Here is a 20,868-nt window from a genome sequence, read left to right as displayed (position 1 = left end):
AACTGCATTCAAAGATTTTTGAAGTGAAAACTTCTTTAGCGGCGCTAGGCACTTTTTGAGGTGGGGAAAAAATGATAAACTCGAGACAGCGTAACGCGATCATGTGACCGTAAGGTTTAGATGGCCAATCATTTAGATGGCATTTAAATCAATAAAGAAAACTCAATGACATTACATGAAAAAGGTTATAATCTTGTACGGGCTGAAATACGAGGATCTCACAGTATTATAACTTTATATCACTCAAATATAATTCAATAAAGCTACATCTTGATGAAATCGCTAATAAAAGTGAACTCTAGTACTGGTGAATAAAACTCAAAATATCATGACCAAATATATTTAGATGCGAGGTCTGCAAGGTAACTACAATTTCTATTCGAATTTTAAACAATTAACGCTATAAATTTGAATTTCTAATTTTAAACAAGCTCACTGACCAGCAATTTCGGAACCAAAAGTTTTCAATAGAAAGGAGGATGGGTCAATTATACATAGTGCTGCAGACATTTTGGACTAGTCATTGAGTTTTCACTTCTGTCGGCACTCCCGGAATGCAACACGTTGTTTTTTTTTAAATTCGCTTAGTCGCGCCCGGGAATCGAACCTACTTTTTCCACACTGTATAAAAGAACACAAATGCTTTTCTTCTGGTAACTTAAATGTTCTATCTATCTTGGTGATATGTCAATGCAATCAAATAATCTGAAAAAATAATAATAACCCAATTTATGAATTCCGTTCCTTCAGAAAAATGCGAAATGTACGTACAATTTTTAGGGATATCGTACTTTTCCCAGAGACAAATTTAGTTGGCTAAGAGACATTTTCACTGATTTGGGGTCTGGGCTCTAAAAATCTAACATAATATGATAAGGACTTAATCGTTTTAACCTCAAGAGTGAGTTTTCCTAAAGCTTTTTCTAAAAATTATGTCTTTATTAACGTTAGGAGTGCACTGCAGCATGTCAAATGTATGCCAAATTGTCAAGGGAGAGAACAATAAATTAAGTTTCAATTCCACTTCCACTCATCAGCAAAGTGATATAAGTATATCAGCAGTTTAAAGTTATTTTAGATTACAAAATTAGCGCATCAAAAAAATCAAAGTGCATAGAAAAAAAGTCTCCTGAGTCATAATAAAATTGATGTCTCTTGGGTCACCAGAAAAGTCACCAGGGAGAACGATGACCCAAATCACATTTAAAAGAAAATGTAAATTTTGTGTACTACCTACGAACATTTTTCAAAAAACTATGTTTTTATAACATATTAGACCCAGGATAGATCTAATACCTCTTTTCGTACCCCGGATAAAATGGTCGGCGACTAAAAAAGTAACTGAAACGTTACGTTATTAGGTTCACGATGCCGCGTTGTACCCTTGCCTTCGTTGCGATATGTTTGGTAAGTCAGGAAACTTAAAAAATGAGCCATGATTTTGGGACATATTAACAAATATTTTTTTGAATATATATTAATTTTAGCTGACTTTAATAATTTACCAGTTAAATTAGACGTAAATACCTTTTTAGTTAATCGTTAATATGATATATTAGTAGCAGTAAAACACTTTATTGTACAAAAAGACACATAAAACATGAAAAAACACACGTCCTTCGTATATGGTACAATATATTTTTCACACTTATAAGTAAAAACCAAAACCGATACGCGATTGGGATACGCTCTTTTTGTATGGGATACAAAAAAAAATCTCCAGGGTCACCAAGAAAAATCGACATATTAAAATAATTCAGTTCGTTTTTAAGTTCTAGTCAGATTGACTTTTTGGTTATTTGAGATAAATTACAATAACGCTTAGATTTGAAAAACATGATTTTCTATTTTACTATTTCTATTAATACGGCGAATTTGAACTTTTGTTTGTTGTCGTTGTAAAATGTATTAAAAAATAATGTAGGCACCCTTGACAATTGAAATTCAAAATTATCCAGAAAAAGCGGCCAAGTGCGAGTCGGACTCGTCCATGAAGGGTTCCGTATTTAGGGGATTTATGACGTATTAAAAAAAAACTACTTGATACTAGATCTTGTTCAAACTAATTTTCGGTGGAAGTTTGCATGGTAATGTACATCATATATTTTTTTTAGTTTTATCATTCTCTTATTTTAGAAGTTACAGGGGGGGGGGGACACACATTTTACCACTTTGGAAGTGTCTCTCGCGCAAACTATTCAGTTTAGAAAAAAAATGATGTTAGAAACCTCAATATCATTTTTGAAGACCTATCTATAGATACCCCACACGTATGGGTTTGATGAAAAAAAATTTTTTGAGTTCTAAGTATGGGGAACCCCCAAAAAAATTTTTTTTTTCTATTTTTGTGTGAAAATCTTAATGCGGTTCACAGAATACATCTACTTACCAAGTTTCAACAGTATAGTTCTTATAGTTTCGGAAAAAAGTGGCTGTGACATACGGACGGACAGACGGACAGACGGACAGACAGACAGACAGACATGACGAATCTATAAGGGTTCCGTTTTTTTGCCATTTGGCTACGGAACCCTAAAAATGAGTGTTTCAAAAAGGCACCCTGTATTCCTTACATACCTAAATAATCTCTTATTCAATAAAACATATAATTACTAAACACTGTGATTTATTTCAAATAAATGCAAATCGATCGGATAAAAGATATTAATACCTACCTATACAACAATGAGTACGAGTACAGTCAGCTGCAATAATATGTTACACACCGAAGGCCGTTTTGCGGTAGATCATGTTAGATCTTATTTGTAGAGCCATAAGAGCGTGTCACATATTTTTGCGGCCGTCGAAGAGTAACATATTATTGCAGGTGACTGTACCTATGAAAAATTCGAGGGTTAAAAAGCATTTCAACCAAAGCATTTATAATAATAACGACTATGGACGCCTGCAACCCCAGGGGTATTGTAAGGGGTTACAATACCCCTGGGGTTGCAGGCGTCCATAGTAACAATAAGGTTGAAATTTGCATTTAGTGACCGCAAAGTCAGGTGAGCGTAATCAAGTAAATCTGTTTTCATCATATTTTATCAAAAATAATCTCTTTTCTGTTCTTGTGCTATTTTCTTATTATCAATACTCTTAACTTATATGCTATATACGCTGCTGCTTCTATGCTGTTAACATCTTCCAAAACAACAATAAATATTCAGGTTTATTAATTAATTATTTTATTGTTTGCTATTATGAACAAGTAACAACGCCATCTGTTTAAATTTTTTCCGAATTTAAGTTTCTGGCCGACTGCAGCGACCGCGTATAATGGTAGTTACCTTTTGTAACGTTAGATGGTGCTAAAAGGTCACACAAACTTCACGTGCGGCGCGAAGCGTTTCCATGTGTGCGTGTTAGCGGGGAGGGAAGAACTAGCGGGCGTGGTTTACGAAGCGCCAGACGCGGCTGCAGTAGGCCCTTAATTCCGACGTTTCAGCTGAGTTGCACCAGCTGTGGTCACGGAAACGTCGGAATTAAAGGTAAAAACAATGAAATTATATCGCGTTAGACCCGTTTGTGTAATTAAATATGTGTACAAAACGCGAGAGTTTAAAATGTTATAATACATATTTAATTGTAATTATTTATTTTGGTTGTCTTTCACATTTCGAAAGGAAAAAATTAATATTTTCCATCTTGGATCGTCGCAAAAGTGACTTATAATTAATATTGTAGGGAAAAATGAGGTAACTAGTTTGCCTTTTAAGTCAAATAGAAAGCTGCATCGTTTTATTAGAATAAAATAGTATAACCCTAATAGGGTAGGTGCGTTAGTTTTCGTCCAGCTCTAGTTTTCGTCCACTTGACGAAATTTGAATAAAACCTACATTGGTGCGCAAATTTGTACGTATTGCAATCCTCAATGTCAAAAAAATACGTCTATCTACATAAAAATGATATTTCGCAAGTAGAAAATTAAAAATCTTATATATTATTTACGAATATATCAAGTGGACGAAAACTAGAGCATGGACGGAAACTAGCTCAATGACCTTATATTAAATAATACAAGAAAAACCTTTTTTCCTTTAGAAGTACCAAGAAGTACAGAACCATTAAAGGGTAAAAACTTATGGTTTTACTAAACCATTTCAACGTGTATTTTATCTGGTGTGAATGGAAAAATAGAGCCTTACCTACCTAAAATCCTCAATTTCACGCTTAATGTACCAGTATCGGAAAAACTACGGCGCGTAAAATATGGCGTCCCGTAAAAGAGTTATTTCTATACGGCAAACTTTTATTATCGGTTCTTTATAACCAACACTTCTTGTGGCAAGATTTTAATCAAGAAAGGTTTTTTATTGAAATAAGAATACATCATAATATTTTTTGTAGAACTTGGTAGAAGTTAATATAGAAAAAGTCATACTGAGTGATCCGTTTCCACTGAGTTCAAACTCACGTTCAAGTTCTTTTATAAGCCATTGACCCATTTGGATAAAAATATAAAAGTGCTATTTGTTTTAAAAGGGAGCAAAGTTGTTGTTTAACCGCTCGTGCTAATATTGATAGCCGAGTTAGCGAGATTCCAAAATGGAATCTTGAGCGTTGCGAGGGTTTTAAAACACGAGGGTTAAACAAAATTTGCCCCCGATATAACACAAAATTTTTCACCACACCAACCCGAAGAAAATATATCATACAAAATCAAACCAAATCAAATCCAAATTAATGTTTTTAAATATTTATTATGCAAAATCATCATTTAAAAGTCAATTCTACCAGCAAACATAAGAAAAGAACTCCACATTTGCATTTAAATACTTTGCCTCACATGTGAATAAAATGCAACTTTGCTATCAGTTTTTGAACAATCAAGAGAGCCTTTACCAGTTGGTGTGGTGAAAAATATTTAGTTACCTTTACACAAAAAATAGGACCTGCGAACTATGTTTTACCTACCTGTTACAAAATCTTTTATTCATCAGTAAAATGTATAGTTAAATACAGTATGTCGGCTCAGCAGTTCGGCTATATATATTTTTCTGCGAATATCGAAGCCTAAATTATTTTCCGAGAAGTTTAACCTCGCCGTTCAATCTTTCCTAAAACTTTGCACACATTGTGAAAGTAAATAGGTATAACAAGTTGGAAAAGTTGCCGAAATGAAATTAAAAATCTTAACGTGTTGTCAAGGTAAACAGAGAATAACCTCTAAAACTTCAGCAAATTGAGATATATTTTCAATTGGACAAGCAAACAGATATTACACTCGGCGCGATTCGGAAAATGAATAAGAGATTCACTAGATATGAAATAGTAAAGATATGTGACGTTCCACGGCAAAAGGTACCATTGCCCCGGCTGAATATTGGAGCGGTATTAATAATAGCGTAAACCCCAGCCGCCATAAGGTACCTTTTGTCGTGGAACGTCACATATCTTTACTATTACATATCTGTGAATCACAAATTCATTTTCCGAATCGCGCCGACTATTACAAACAAAAGTCTTGTCTGCACTAAAGTTTGTGTTACCGCGGTAGGTAACAAGATACGCTCTAGAGAAGAGAACGATACGATATGTACTAGATACCTGGTAGTTTAGATTTCAAGTAGATATCTTTTGCAGCTCAATTCGGGCAACCAATGTCACTTTTACCTTAAATTATCGTATTAAGATCGTTTCAAAATCGTTTTAAGATCTAAAAATACATAACGAGACGTTTACCATGTCCCAATCTGCACGAGATGAGATCTCCGTTGTTTATACACCTGATGGGTTTACTGGCCTCGGGTTGAGCAAACATATTTGTGATTAAAAATGATGTTACATTTTCTTTGGATAAGTTAATTTCACGAAGTTTCGTGAAAGGCACTTTATCTTATTGAGACGTTAGAGTATGTACTTGCGACGTAATATTCTTAATGCGTATATTAATGGTCTAACTTCCATTCAAATCTAATGTTTATCATTACAACTGTTTTATGTTACAATTTTAAAGTATATCCAAACCATCAAATAATCAAATATAGTTGGTCAAACCAATTTATCAGTAAAAAAAACTATACTCATCCTTTTCTTTTGGGGGCTAGTACTAGTGTAAGACAAAGATAGTAGATTATCTCTGTCTATGTTTGAAATGAGACAGTCCTTTGACAAACTATAGTTACCTACAGTCAGACCAAACTAAGACTGCTTAAGATTTGCAATTGAAAAGTGTGGCAATGTCATCATGAATGTCAAATGTCTATGAAAATAATGACACTATTTCACTTTGTTCTATTGAAGTCCGTGCAAAGTTAGCTGAGACGGACTCCAAAAAACTCGACAACATCTTCAATGTTGATGTGTATTTAAAATTGTTCCTCGTGGAGGCGACAAAACAACAACAAGACAAGACAAGACAAGACAAGAGGGCTGTCTCATGGCTCTTACCTCGCGCAACGCATTGGCATTGCCGTCCAGGGCTATAACCGCGAAAATCGAAGTTCGCAAATTGCGGGCATCTTTCTCTGTCACTCTAATTACGCTTTCATTGGAGTAAAAGAGAAAAATCCCCGCAATTTGCGAATTTTCGTTTTCGAGTGGGTCCTCTGCGCGGCAATGCCGCCAGCTTTCTACGCACCTTGCCACAAGGCAGCGAGTTGGAGCCAGTTTTTTATACTTAAGTTTAGTTGTAGTTTTAGTTTTAATGGTTCCCCTTTTTTTATTTATTTTAGTTTTCTGTAGTTTTGTTGAATATTATTTGAAATAAAAATTGAGAACATTCAAAAATACTAGATGATCTCCTTTTTTCCTCGATCATACAGCGTTTCTTATATTTATATAAATATTATTCGTATAAGACAAACAAGCTGAAATGATAATAAAATGAAGCTCGAAGATGCTCCTTGACTTTCTACAACATTTTGATGTACTTACTTATAGGTAATTTCTAAAATACACTTAACTAATTCAATTACGCGCAATAAAGTGAATCTAACAGCAATAAATAATCAAGAAATAAAATTCAACTTCACTCCATGAATAGACGGCTAACTTGAGATTTCTAATAAAATATTACCCTCGTAGCTCTAGACTTTTATGCAATTTAATATGTCGCACTTTGTCAAACAAATGTTGTATCCATTTGAAAAGAATCTCCAACCAACTACGCGTAAAAGAATTCTTTGTGCTATGCTCGCCGAAGTCCATTCGTTTAAAAAAAAGAAAAAAAAAACATTCTGCATACAGACTTTCAAACCTCTTTCAGAATTCTTGGCGCCGAGAAAACGAAAAACTTTCAAGTTTCTGCTACTAATATAGGACTTTATGATGTTGGGATTGAGTTCTTTTTTGCTTGGCCCGGGAAGGTGTTAGTCTTGGTTGATTAAAGAGGTTTCATTGACTCGAAGTAGTGGCACTGTTCATTTAACACTTCTTGTAAAAGTATTTCTAGTGTTATTAATTGTTCTTTCTTTCGTACGTATGTATGTTATAAATTTCATAGTCTATTTGCCGCACCATTGGGTTTAAATGTGCTATTTGAATATTTTTAAGTTACAATTTTATACCTACAAATGTGCGTAAATGGGCCGTTTCAGAAACTTGTTCTGGTTCGAAAAGGGAAAAAGAATGGATTCTCGAATTGTCGACTGCCAGCATATTTCGGATCGGCTTGACTCCTTGGCGCTGCGTAGAGATGTGACCTCGCTCTGCATTTTCTATCGCATGTATAACGGCCGGGAGTGCTACACACATCTAAATGATTATGAAATTAACTGTGTCGCACCGTTTTGCTTTTTTGGCCAATTGATATCAGTTTTGAATACCACTCCTCTCATTGCGGCATAGTCAATTAGGCCATTTTGGCCATTTTTAAAGGGCTCTAGCGCCTCAAAAAACAAAAATATCAAAAAAAGACAAACGGTCCGACACAGATATTGACAATATTAATCTGTGTTGAAAAAATCATTCCTCTAGCTTCAAAACCCACGGAGGAAACAGTCGAGTACGTTTGTATGGAGATATGACCACTCCTGTTGGCTCTTAAGAACCCGTCAAGCTTTTTTATTTTGTCATCAATCCAGTTCAAATTCTATAAATAATTCAAAATCACCAATAAAAAAATTGTAGCTTTGTAATTTTTTTTAAAATCTCAATTCGATTGCTAGTCGCTCGTACTATTGTTCGGATTGTGATGTACGAGTATTATAAGAAATCTCAAAGCAATATCTAGTTGTGATAAAATTATTAAAGTTCTTCAAGAACCTTACAGTAATATCTTGTTTATTACATTACTAGCTGTGCCCGCAGCTCCGCCCGCGTGGAATTCGGTCTGTGTCAGTAAGCGGCTAATTTATTTCTTTCTCTCCCTCTCCCCTGGAGCGGAACTTGAAGTAAAGTTGACAGATGGATACGATTAGAGGACTGAAGTCCAGATAAAATATTTTACAATTAGGTAGGTACCACTAAATAAAACTACACTCCAAAACCAATAGTTTTTTTCGCCCTTATTCAAATTTTTGACGTGATTTAAACGACACAGAGTAGCAGGCATATAACGGACAATACAGTACCTACTACTTTTGTATTTTTTCACACCTCCTATTCGGAAAAGAGCTTTTTCTTCCCTGCTAGGAGGGATCAAAGTGGCACTTTTCCTCCCTGAAGATTTATTTATTTTCCTCATAGTTGATGTGAAAAGCAATATGTGTCACACGGTATCAAAATTTATTTCGTCTTGGGCGTTAACACTTGAATCCCTCATTACGCTCAGGACTACTATTACGTCCTTGACTGTAAGTACCTACCATACAATTCTATCCTCTAGTCAAATCAGTCTAAGCATGAAAAGTTAAGAAATATACACATAGAAATCCATACTTCCTAACAAACTTTCGAATTTAGGTCTAATATTATATTAGTTAGAAGTAAGGATTAGAGGAAAGGAGAATAGATATCAAAAACTTGAGGCCGAGTATTTACACTTTATTCACAGTTATGTTTATGTATGCACAAATTGCACAACTAAATATTTTCATATATGACTGTATGTACCGGGGATTACTTTTTAAAAGTCTAAAACATAATAAATAACACTTAAAGGGGTAAGTATAATATATTCAAGAAGTATGTATGTCATTAATTATACTTATATAACACTTAAATTAAAAACTTATAATTAAAAACTTGGCCTAAGTTGTAGTCGCTGTGTCGTGTGTCGTGTGCCCAGAATAGCACCTTTATCAAAGTAGGCTCAATCAAGTGTATAAACAGATAAACAGACAAAAATTCTAAAAACTTTTGGAACGTGTTCTGTTATCGATTCTAAGTATCCCCAGCCAACTTTTTTTCGAATATCTTCCATGTACAGACTTTCGACCCTCTTCAGCTTTATTATATGTATAGATAGATGTATATATGTATAGATTGTGCCTCGAGCGAGGCCCTGCCATAAGTGGTTCTAAAATAGACTTAATTAAAAGAGAAAACCGTCGAAGTGAGGATAATTGAGTACCCTCCAAGTGAGAGGAAAATATCCCCGCATTTATTCTTATAATTGAAACAACAGCAATAGGGATGACGACACATGTTGAATTTTATAACAAAATCTAGTAAAATAGATAGCAAATCACAATATTGTGGAACTTAAAAAAAATATGGAAATGATACAAAAATGCAGCACCTGAAAGTATCATAATTTAAGTTTCTTTTTAAATTCCAAAAACGAAATAAGTAAGGATACCATTCGATTCCTCACATTTTACCCAAAAAAAGATTGTACAGCAACTATATACATAAACGCAATATTTCACCGATAAAAACGCAATTTTCTTGTTTTGTTCATACTTCAAGATGCGATCTCAGTGAACTTGACGTCACGTTCACATAGCGATTTGTTCGGGGCGTTTCGAGAGTGAAGTACGGCTGTCGGACTTTGACTATGATTTCTGACTTTTGTATTGCTTTAATGCAATGGATCCCATAGAGACATTTGATCCTAAAAACAAACCTGATTTATTGATGCCATAAATGAAAATTTGTCTTGTAGCCTATTTCACACAAATTATAATGTTTAAAGTTAGTTTAGGATATTTAACTGTATTCAATTACATATTTTTAATATATTTTTTTTAAATTATCTTGGTTATGCTTGTGTGAGACTCAATCCGTGTCATTTTACCTTCCAATATTATAAATTTCCAAAACTATAGTAAACGTACTAAAGTGTCATTCAATAGAACTTGTTAACTATGTAAACAAACCGCCATACTAAAATTGACACTGAATGCCAATTTACTAGTAACTTTTGTTTACATAGTTAGCAAGTTCTATTTCATTTCATTCATTTATTTCATTCATTAACAATATACATTGTGTTTGAATGTCATTCTATATAACTATCTTAATTAACCTTAAATATAAAAATAATATTTACAATATAAAAATATTACACTTTCATAACACATAACTAATAATGTTGTAAAAATTTAGATATTATTAATAATTATGATGACATGTCGAGATTAATGAGATCATTTAAGGTTAAGGTATCATACAAGAAAAGAAAATATACATAATTAATTATTTTTATCATTTATGAAATCAATTACCGAATAAAAACATTTTCCTAAAAGAAACTCCTTTAGTCTTGCATTGAAAATGCGATGGTTGGTAATAGTTTTGTATTCCAATGGCAAACTATTGAACAAGAAGACGCTTGAAATGACACTTTAGTGTTCGACATGCTAATGCCCAATAGATGACACCCTGCTGTCACCTCTATTGACAATGACTTAAGTTAATACGTTATAAGTTAAGACGTTATAATATAAACGTCAAATTCCTTTCCGATTTGTGGATAAAGCTAAATAATATTAGCTAGCTATTATTAGCTATTTAAAATAATAATTATAATAATAATTTGAGCCTATATACGTCCCACTGCTGAGCACAGGCCTTCTCTCATTTGCGAGAGGGCTTGGGCTATATAGTCCCCACGCTAGCCCAATGCGGATTGGGGACTTCACATACACCTTTGAATTTCTTCGCAGATGTATGCAGGTTTCCTCACGATGTTTTCCTTCACCGAAAAGCTAGTGGTAAATATCAAATGATATTTCGTACATAAGTTCCGAAAAACTCATTGGTACGAGCCAGGATTTGAACCCGCGACCTCCGGATTGAAAGTCGGGTCGGCTATTTAAAATAATTGCTCGAAATTGGCTATCTTGCTAAATCAAAATTCCATGATTAATATTGTCGACAGCAACATTTTCATTATAAACGACCTTCCGTTATCACTAGCTAGGGTCCTCTACTAATTAGAAAATCCCGGGTCACTGAAAACATAAGAACAATTTCTTCATATAATTAATTATGATTTACGCGTGTATCCTTTACTTTACATCAATGTGAGTCACAGACAAGACATCCTCTAGCTAGACTGAGCATAGTAACGCTACCCCCTCTGCCACTATATACGGTAGTTTTACTCCATCTTCGAGTCAAAGTGTCAGAATCCCGTGCCGTGATTGGTCCGTGTCTTTGAACGGACCAATCACGGCACGGGATTCGCTCACCTCGTCCCCCACCCCCGTATTTTTGGCAGCATCGGTTTCATGAAATAATTGCTCTAAACTCCGTCTAGAGGATTCCTAGTCTATGATGTGAGTATAAGGAAAATGCCGCGTCATTGCTTTTTGCATCGGCCCTCAGATTCATCCAGTACAGATATTATTTTGTTTTTATTTGTTGTTTTTGACATGTTTTTGTGTTAATTACAAAACTTCCATAGGTATTTAATACTAGTAACCCGTTCCGGCTTCGCACGGGTTACACAAAACCATAACAAACTCTACACTTAAGTGTTTAAACCTTCAAGAATCACTCTATTAAAGATGAGAATCGCATGAAAATCCGTTCCGTAGTTGTTCAGTTTATCGGGAACATACAGACAGACACGGCGACTTTGTTTTATAAGGTGTATAGATGATGTGATGGCGATGATGATGGTGTGTGTGTGTGTGTAGGTGTGTTTAGAGGTGTGTAGATATAAGGTGTATGAGATGTGTATGAGTAATCGTGATTCAGTGAAAAGTACGGGAGGCTATTGTCGTCATCCGAATTTTACAAAAACTGGAAAACTATTTTGCGTACAGAATGACTCACGTTAGACCGGGCCGACCGGGCCGGGTCCGGGCCGGAGCTTCCGGCGTTTACTTTTCTATGACAGGTGACAGGTTATCACGTGATGCTTTCCATATAAAACGAAGCGCCGGAAGCTCCGGCCCGGACACGGCCCAGTCTAACGTGAGTCATCCTTACTACGTCGGTGTTCAGTGTGGAAGAAAGTCCTATTTAAAACCAAACAAACACTGACCTAATTTAAAACAAAAGCTCAGCAAAAGTAAACAATTTACAAAAATGTTAAAATGTAAGCAAAAGGCTTTCAAAATCCCGCTCAATGTAAACAGTTTTCTTAAAGAAGATTAACCCAGATATTTTTAATGCCACCCCTTAAGAGGAAAGTGGAAAATCGCTTCTTCATACAAATGTAGTACCCATTTTCCTCTCTGGATATAAATATTATAGAAGATATTTTTACACAATTTAATTTGACATAGGTATTATAAAAAGCTAGAAGCTTTCAGAAATATACCCACAATTATATCGTAAAAAAATATTTTCCATATCAATATTCAGAGAGGAAAATGGGGACTACGTTTCCATGGACGAGCGGTTTTCCACTTTCATTTTAAATAGCCTTTAATCTGGTACGTGGACTAAGACAATGGAACGGGATTTCATTTGTCGACTCATTCAGTGAATGATTTACCCATTCACTCATTCACTGAATGGAACGGATTGAAACAAAGACCGGATTGTTTTAAAACGACTTTTCCTGCCGTTTAATGTTGTTTGCAGATTTCTTTGATGATATCTTTGTGTTCTTTATATTAAATGCTTAAATGCTTTATTCAGTGGCGTAGCTAGAGGATATGGCGCCCGGGGCAGGCACCAAATTTGCGCCCCCCCCCCCCCCCAAACGAAATGAACTAACGAAAGGGTTACTTTTTACTTATTAAAGTTTACTTTTGATTTAGACAAATAAGTGTACAACTGCCCCACCTTGCCCCACCGTGGGTACGCCTATGGATCTGTCTGCCCCAGAATAAAGTATCGCCTCCCTTTATTGAGCACACCGAGTTTTTTGGATACGAGCGCAGCCTACCCAGCAAGGTGGCTACGAAATTATTGGACGTCACTGATGGAGATGTCAACACCGAGGCTCCCAATACTCCCTGACATGGGAAGGGTTGTGCCACTTGTGCCTTGAAAATGAGGTTTTCTTAGCGGTAAACGCGCAAAATTGAGCCTAGGTGGGATTGAATTGGACTAAATTCTCCCGATCCCACACCGAAACTCTGGATAGAATGCTCTCAATACCTGACACAGGTTTTTCACGGCATTCTAGTATCACAGAACGAGCGATGTTGGCACGGCATGTGTTATACAGGTTGGTCCAAACCTTGCCGTCCAAAATTTTTTTTTAGATTCCTCACGCTGTGGGCTATCAGAATATGTATGTTAGCCGACTTTTCGTAGTTTTCGAATTATGATTTTTATTTTTATTACTTTTTACTTTTGTTGAGAAATTCCGGGGTGAAGCAATTATTTATTAAAAAAACTATTGAACTTTTTTGAATATTTCTTTTTGTAACATAATCCTTCACAAACGGCGCAGTTGCTAAAAACTGCTGCTGTATACAGGGTGGCTAAAAAATAACTGCATTTCCGTTGCCAGGGAGGTTTTGGGATTATACTGAGCAATTTTTACTATGAGAACAACCCCTAACCTAAGTCGCGAAAAAAAATTTGACTGTTTCCTACATTTTGGCTGGTCCATTTTCTATGGGAGGTCATTTGCCCATTTTGGCGCCCCCCTTTGGACGGCGCCCGGGGCACGTGCCCCCCCAGCCTCCCCGTAGTTACGCCACTGGCTTTATTATCGGTTGAATACTAAAGGAGCGTTTATTAATTTTGTTTTCTTTACGAATTTTACGCCTGACACTTTGAATATCAATTTAATTAATTTTATTAACCATATTTTTCGATATTAAACTTTCGTGAGACATATTTTTAACTTTTTAGACGACAACGGTTCCACTCACTTGAATTTTTAGTCTCTATTGGCGACATATTTCGGGCCCTTCGGGGGTCCTTCTTCAGGCTCGAGTGCTCGCGGCGACTGCAACTCGTGCACTGAGCGTGCCGACTAAAAATTCAAGTGAGTGAAACCGTTCACGTCTAAACAACAATATTTTTATTATTATTCAGAGCCCACTGTGTCCATGCTGTGCAAAGGCCTCCCCCCTCTTTTACCACTCCCCCCTTTTTTAACACGCTTTTATTAGGTCGACCTGTATGAAACTATGTAATGGAATCTTGCAAGTTAAATTTGATCCACTTCCCGGTTTCCGATTGAGCTGAAATTTTGCATACACATGTAAGTCTGGTGACAATGCAATATTATGGTACCATCGAGCTGATCTGATGATGGAGACAGGAGGTGGCCATAGGAACTCTGTGATGAAACCACGCAATCTAATTGTGTTAGGGGTTTTTAGAATTGTCTCGATGAGTATTAGTTGTCTGTCGTAAGAAAAGTACAGTCAGCGATAAAAGCGTGTACCAAAAATTAAATTTTTGCCAAAAACTTATTATATTTAGTGCTTTATCTGGCCAGTCTCACAAAGAGGAGTCCAAGTTATCCCGCCATCGCCGATGAGGTTTGCCGGATGGGGATCCGGCTTTACTTTACTTTCTATACATCTCGCTCGCACTAATATGCGAGTACGAGCGGGCGTGGCTCACTCCGCGATTTCGTCCCGTCGCTACAAGTACCTAAGAGTACATGCGGCCCACACCAATTTTGGTGTCTAGCCATAGTAGTTGCCGCGCACTGCTGCTATAAAAAGTAAGTTACGCATAGCGAATATGTCAGTGTGAAACTGGTGGTGTCCGTACTAAACCAACCATTAGCGTAATTTTTTTGCAGAATCGTACCTAATCCAATTATAATCAGGTTTACCCTACATTGTTTAATTCTATTTGTAGAGTGATAAAAGTTTAAGTGCATTACAATGTTTAGATCAGGCGCATTCAGGTTGTTAACATATGATTTTGATTTGACATTAGTCTTAGTATTAGTCACTGGAACTGCTACAAAAGTGCAATTAAGATGTACTGAGATTTATAAAATTAAAATCACATTTTTTAAACAAGAATGCGCCTCGGCTTGCCCTTTTACGACAGATTTCTTATCTTTCCGCGTTCATTCTCTATAAAGACTGCTACAGTGCTATTAAGTTTTTAGCACTTAAAGTGCACTCAATTAAGTACAGTGCCGCAGACAACGCTTAGACGAGTACAGTCAGCGGCAGTTAATAAGCGGGCGGGGTATTTAAAATTAACAAAATCTAGACTTTTGATAAATTAATAATTAAAGAGCGTGTATTTACGCTCGCAAAGCAAACAAAGTGTCTACTTATAGTAGACCATTTTGAACACCTTTCTTGCTTAGCCACTTATGTATCTGCTAACTACCTATGCCTACGTACAATTTAGATATTAAACTGTAAATTAATATTTCCTTTTGTGTACCCAAGAGTATTTTAATATCCCATTCATGCTGGATTTTTGGGATGCTGTGAGTAACCCAACATTCGCTGAAGTTTAAAGGATGACTCACGCTAGACCAGGCCGGGCCAGGGCAGAGGTGTCCGACACGTTTTCTATGACGGCTGATCGGTGATCACGTGGTGTTTTCCATAGAAAACGAAGCGCCGGAAGCTCCGGCCCGGCCCCGGGCCGGTTTAGCGTGTGATTTTTTGAAAAATCGCAGTGCTTGTTTACGTATTGGTTGCACAAAATATCAATATCAATCTTGAGGCCTTTCTCTAGTAACTCTTAAACTTCACCGATTCTAAACACAAAAGCTCTGCTGAACCCACTGAACCTAGGTGACAGTCCATTCCAACTGCAGCTGCACTATTGTTCATTTTACTATGGAAATTGACAGTAACAGCGACGCGTTCAGTACCAGTAGTGCAGCTGCGGTCAGAAATGGAATGTTACCTTCGAATACGACCTTCCCATTACTAAGAATTAAATATAAATAGAGAATTGGTAGAGTACTGCACTATTTTTCAAGCTGTAATGTTTGGCATGGCTACGCTATGTTGAAGCCACTGTTGACGGTACTTACAAAATTTTGATTTAGATGATAATTAACCTTTTCGACGCCGTGTCAAACACAAAAGCTTATACCAGTGCAGACGCGGTCAGAAATGGAATGTTACCCTAATAGCGATATGAAAAAGAACATTATGCAAAAGCTCCCCAATAAGGGCTGGTTGCACCAAACCATCTGTCAACGTCATCGCACTTTATTAAAAGCTAGTCTGAAAACTTTGACAGTTTTCTATGGGATGACAGTTGCCGTCGCCATATGTATGTTGATCGTTCGTCGATCGTTAGTGATGATGTACGACAGCTTAAATTACCTAATTTATGTGAACGCATTTAGGCACAAAAACATACCTAATATAGGTGTAGTTACTTAAGAGGCCGGTATCGATTTTAGTCGCAAAAATGTAAAATTGATAGATTTAGTCAATGAAATGGTCCACCTTTTGTTACGTAATAGAAATAACAAGTACTGGTATCTATTAGCACGTCTTCTTATCTTGCATTTGTACTGATATTTTTTTTGAAAACTGACTCACTAAATTCGTAATGATTTCTTTTCTGAGAGACGTTTAGGTAAACGCGCGTAAATCACTGATTTAGTCGATCTTATTTGTAAATTTCGTAATGTTTGGACTGCTAAAAATGGTAATTTTGTATTACACATATCCTGTACTCCAACTTTTATAGACTACATTTTTGTTATATGATATTGAACAAGAGTAAATGAAAGTTAGACGAAATCAATTTTCACCAGAAATTACTTCAAAACAAGTTAACATTTTAGTGAAAATCGACTTAATTTCAACGTAATTTTGATACTTAAAAATAATAGTGACGCACGCTCGACACCTCATTATTAAAAGGCAAGATGAGAAGACGTGCTAATAGAAACCAATACTTGTTATTTAGATTACGTAAACAAAAGGAGTACAATTTCAACGACTAAATCTACCAATTTTACATTTTGGCTCTAAAATCGATAACGGCCGGGCCCTTAATTTGATGCATAATTAGGAGAGCAGTGGCATAATTGCAATACATCTCACGCGCGCGAGCGTAAAAAAACATTATAATTTTTTTAATATACAGGGTGCCATTTGAGTCGTGATCAGTAATATGTTTTTCTAATTCCATAAACAACGAGCAATTTAATGCCCCTACTCTTACTAAAATCAGACAAGATTTTTTTAATTTTTTTGTTTATTTTTTGTCATTTATTTTACTTTTACAAGTGGCAATGTAGTATTTAAACAGCTTTAAGATATTTCAAATGAAATAATTAAGTAAATTTTATTTATAACTGGGACAAATGACAAAATTGATGTCAATGACAGTTCCGATTCAAAGAGGCGATTCAATTTACTAATTTAAATATCTTAATAAGCCGTTGTAATATCCTAAATCCACTTATAAAAGTAAAATAAATGACAAAACATAAACAAAAAATAAAAAAAAACTTGTCTGATTTTAGTAAGAGTAGGGGCATTAAATTGCTCGTTGTTTGTAGAGTTAGAAAAACATATTATCACGACTCAAATGTCACCCTGTATATTATTCTGAATGCCGCCCTCAACAGGTCGATTCTAGTATGCAACATTTAATGAATTTTAATTAAATTGGAAATCGCGATACCGGCTCGTTAGTTTTTAATATTGTATCTTTTATATTTTATTTCTCAGGCGTACATTTGATTTGCTCACTGGCTCACTGGCCACTCCATTATCCAGAGGTCAGACTAGCAATCCTCTAGACGGAGTTTAGAGCAATTATTTCATGAAACCGATGCCGCCAAAAATACGGGGGTGCGGGGGGACGAGGTGACCGAATCTCGTGCCGTGATTGGTCCGTTCAAAGACACGGACCAATCACGGCACGGGATTCTGACACTTTGACTCGAAGATGGAGTAAAACTACCGTATATAGTGGCAGAGGCTCCTCTAGACTGAGCATAGTAACGCTACCCTTACTATGCTCAGTCTAGAGGATGTCTTGTCTGTTCCAGAGGTCAACGGATATGCTCTTTTTTTTATAGATTTCATATAAAAAGAGATTCAGTTCAGCTTTCATTATTCTTTGCCATTTGTAGAGATTATATCTAATTTCATTTTCATTTAAGTACTAGGTAGTTACTACTAGCTAATTAGCTACTACCATGGGTCCTAAAATATAAAAAAATCTGAAATAAATGATCTTTATTCTAATTCTTTACCTTCGTTTAATTTAACATCTTTCTTTTAAATCTTATTTATTTTATAAGTTATTTAGCATCTTTTTATTGAAAAAAATTAACGAGTTTAACCTTGCATTGACATTAATTTTCATTTAATTAGGCATCATATTATACTCTCGATAATTGACTTTTTCTAAAAATGAAACCTAGTCGCTTCGATGTTTTTTCATAAAATCTACGAAGTAAACCGAGGCGAATCCGATCACAGGGCGAATTGGATCAGACAAAAAGTCTGTTAATACTTAAAACATTTCTTATGACTGGCATAGCAGGCAAAGAGGAGAAATGAAGGTACGGTGCAATTTTAGTGTACATATTTATAAATATCTTATATATGTCGCAGTCGGATCATATAATCCGCCGTATTACATTACGGCTAGCCGTTTTACAAAACAGGGGCGTTTTGAAATGCGGCGGTTCGACGATTAGCCGGATTGAATGCGGCTGAATGAAAATCCGCCAGAATGTATTCGGCGCCATACGTTCTATATTATATATTATACGATCTGACTACGACATATATATCGTTGTCAAAGTACCCACAACACAAGCCTTATTGAGCTTACTGTGGGACTAAGTCAATTTGTGTATAATATTTATTTATTTTTTACTATAATATTTAATTAATAAATAGCCAAATTAATATAGATAAATTAATATAGAAAAAGCGGTGGTGGCCGAGTGGATATGACGTCCGACTTTCAATCCGGAGGTCGCGGGTTCAAATCCTGGCTCGTACCAATGAGTTTTTCGGAACGTATGTACGAAATATCATTTGATATTTACCACTAGCTTGTCGGTGAAGGAAAACATCGTGAGGAAACCTGTATACATCTGCGAAGAAATTTAAAGGTGTATGAAGTCCCCAATCCGCATCGAGCTAGCGTGGGGACTAGCCCGATAGCCCAAGCCCTCTCGCGCTTGAGAGGAGGCCTGTGCCCAGCAGTGGGACGTATATAGGCTCAAATTATTTATTATAATATAGATAAAAATATTCAAAACCAATAATTTGTATTATGGCAGCTTAAATTTTAGTAATTTTATTCGAATAATTAATTAGTAAACAAGCAGTACCCAATAAAATAGATTATTTTGTCCACTCTTTTTTTACGCTTAATTCGCTAAGACACATTAAGAAATAAGTAATTTTAATAGGTACCTACTTAATAAATTAGCACTTAAATTTTAGTTAGCCGCTGTAATAATCAGATTTTTTTAATACCGATAAAATAAGTTCTCTTTATTACTAAAATTAATAGACGAAAGCTATAAAAAAACGAATACGAGACACGAAAAATACAGAATGAAACCATGAAATACGAATCCTTATTTATCTGTGAGATATACCGAACCCAAAAAATGTCCCCGAAAGGCACTCACCTGTTGTACCCGATGATAACTTCCTCACTCACTCGCACGGCTTACAATATATACAATACAATACAATCCAATACCAACCAATCAGTTATTATTGTCGACTGTCCAACTTAACAAAATCCTCGAAAAAACAAATGTCAAGCGATCATCGCTGGTCCAGACATCGATTTTTAAACTGCGTTCGAATTTCAAAATTATTGTCGTTTTTTTTTAATTTATTGTCGAGGGAGCGCGCGTGTACAGCCGCGTCGGGGGTTAGACTGAAATTGTGGGCTGAAAACGGGGTTGTATACTTAGCTCAATGAGAGTGGGTGTTTGAGAGAGGGACGCTCATATACCTGAATGTTGGTGTGAGAAAGAGTGCGTGGAAGTGCGGTAAGGGGGATTTTGCTCACGTACAAGCTCTGGATGCCAGGAATTTGTAGGCGTCAGTAATTGTACCTTTGATTAGGGTTTCCGAATTTAATAAGTTGTCTTTGGTGTCTGCGGTTGATGGGTTGTCGTTGTCATTAGACAGTAGTAGAATGTCATGTAACTGCGACTTAGCCACATGCTCGTAAGCGGAATATGACGTAGGTAACGATGAATCAAATCTACGATGTTGCCTACAAGTAGATACTTGTCTCTGCCTACAATTTTGTCCAAGTAGAAGTAAATTTACAGAGTACCCCCATTTTAATTACGCCCCCAATTTTTTAACCCCCATTTTGTTAAAATTGTGGATTTCTGGGTTAATTTAGGTTAGAAGCTATCTATATTTCTACGAAGTAGTTTATGACATACATACATATAAACAGACAGACGCGGTGGTGGAATTTGTTTTAAAGGTGGAAGCTTGGAAGGTGTAGTGATAATACTCTTCCGGTGAATGCCCCATCTAGGGCGCATATGAAGGATATCGGGTAAGCTTCGGTAGCTCAGTTGGTAGAGCGATGGGCTGGTATCTCAGATTCGCGAGTTCTAGTGAGTTTCTCCACTTTTTCTTTATTTCTAAGCACTGTAGTATCGTTTGCAGACGTTCTATTTAATTAATTTCATAATTAAATACCTATCAACTGAGTAAAATA

General features: G+C 35.9%; 1 protein-coding gene across 1 annotated transcript in view; it reads right to left on the bottom strand.

Moving 5' to 3' along the window:
• Positions 1 to 19,945, bottom strand: part of LOC134658311 (uncharacterized) — a 119,110-nt gene extending 99,165 nt beyond the window's left edge. The window contains exon 1 of the mRNA XM_063513941.1: positions 19,805 to 19,945. The gene's annotated coding sequence lies outside the window, so the exon portion shown is untranslated. The remainder of the gene's footprint in view (positions 1 to 19,804) is intronic.
• Between the last annotated feature and the right edge of the window lie 923 nt (positions 19,946 to 20,868).

Source organism: Cydia amplana, chromosome 22 (genome assembly GCF_948474715.1).
Source record: "Cydia amplana chromosome 22, ilCydAmpl1.1, whole genome shotgun sequence".
NCBI lineage: Eukaryota > Metazoa > Arthropoda > Insecta > Lepidoptera > Tortricidae > Cydia > Cydia amplana.
Note: the sequence above shows the minus strand (reverse complement) of the source record. Positions and strands in the feature narration are given on the sequence as shown.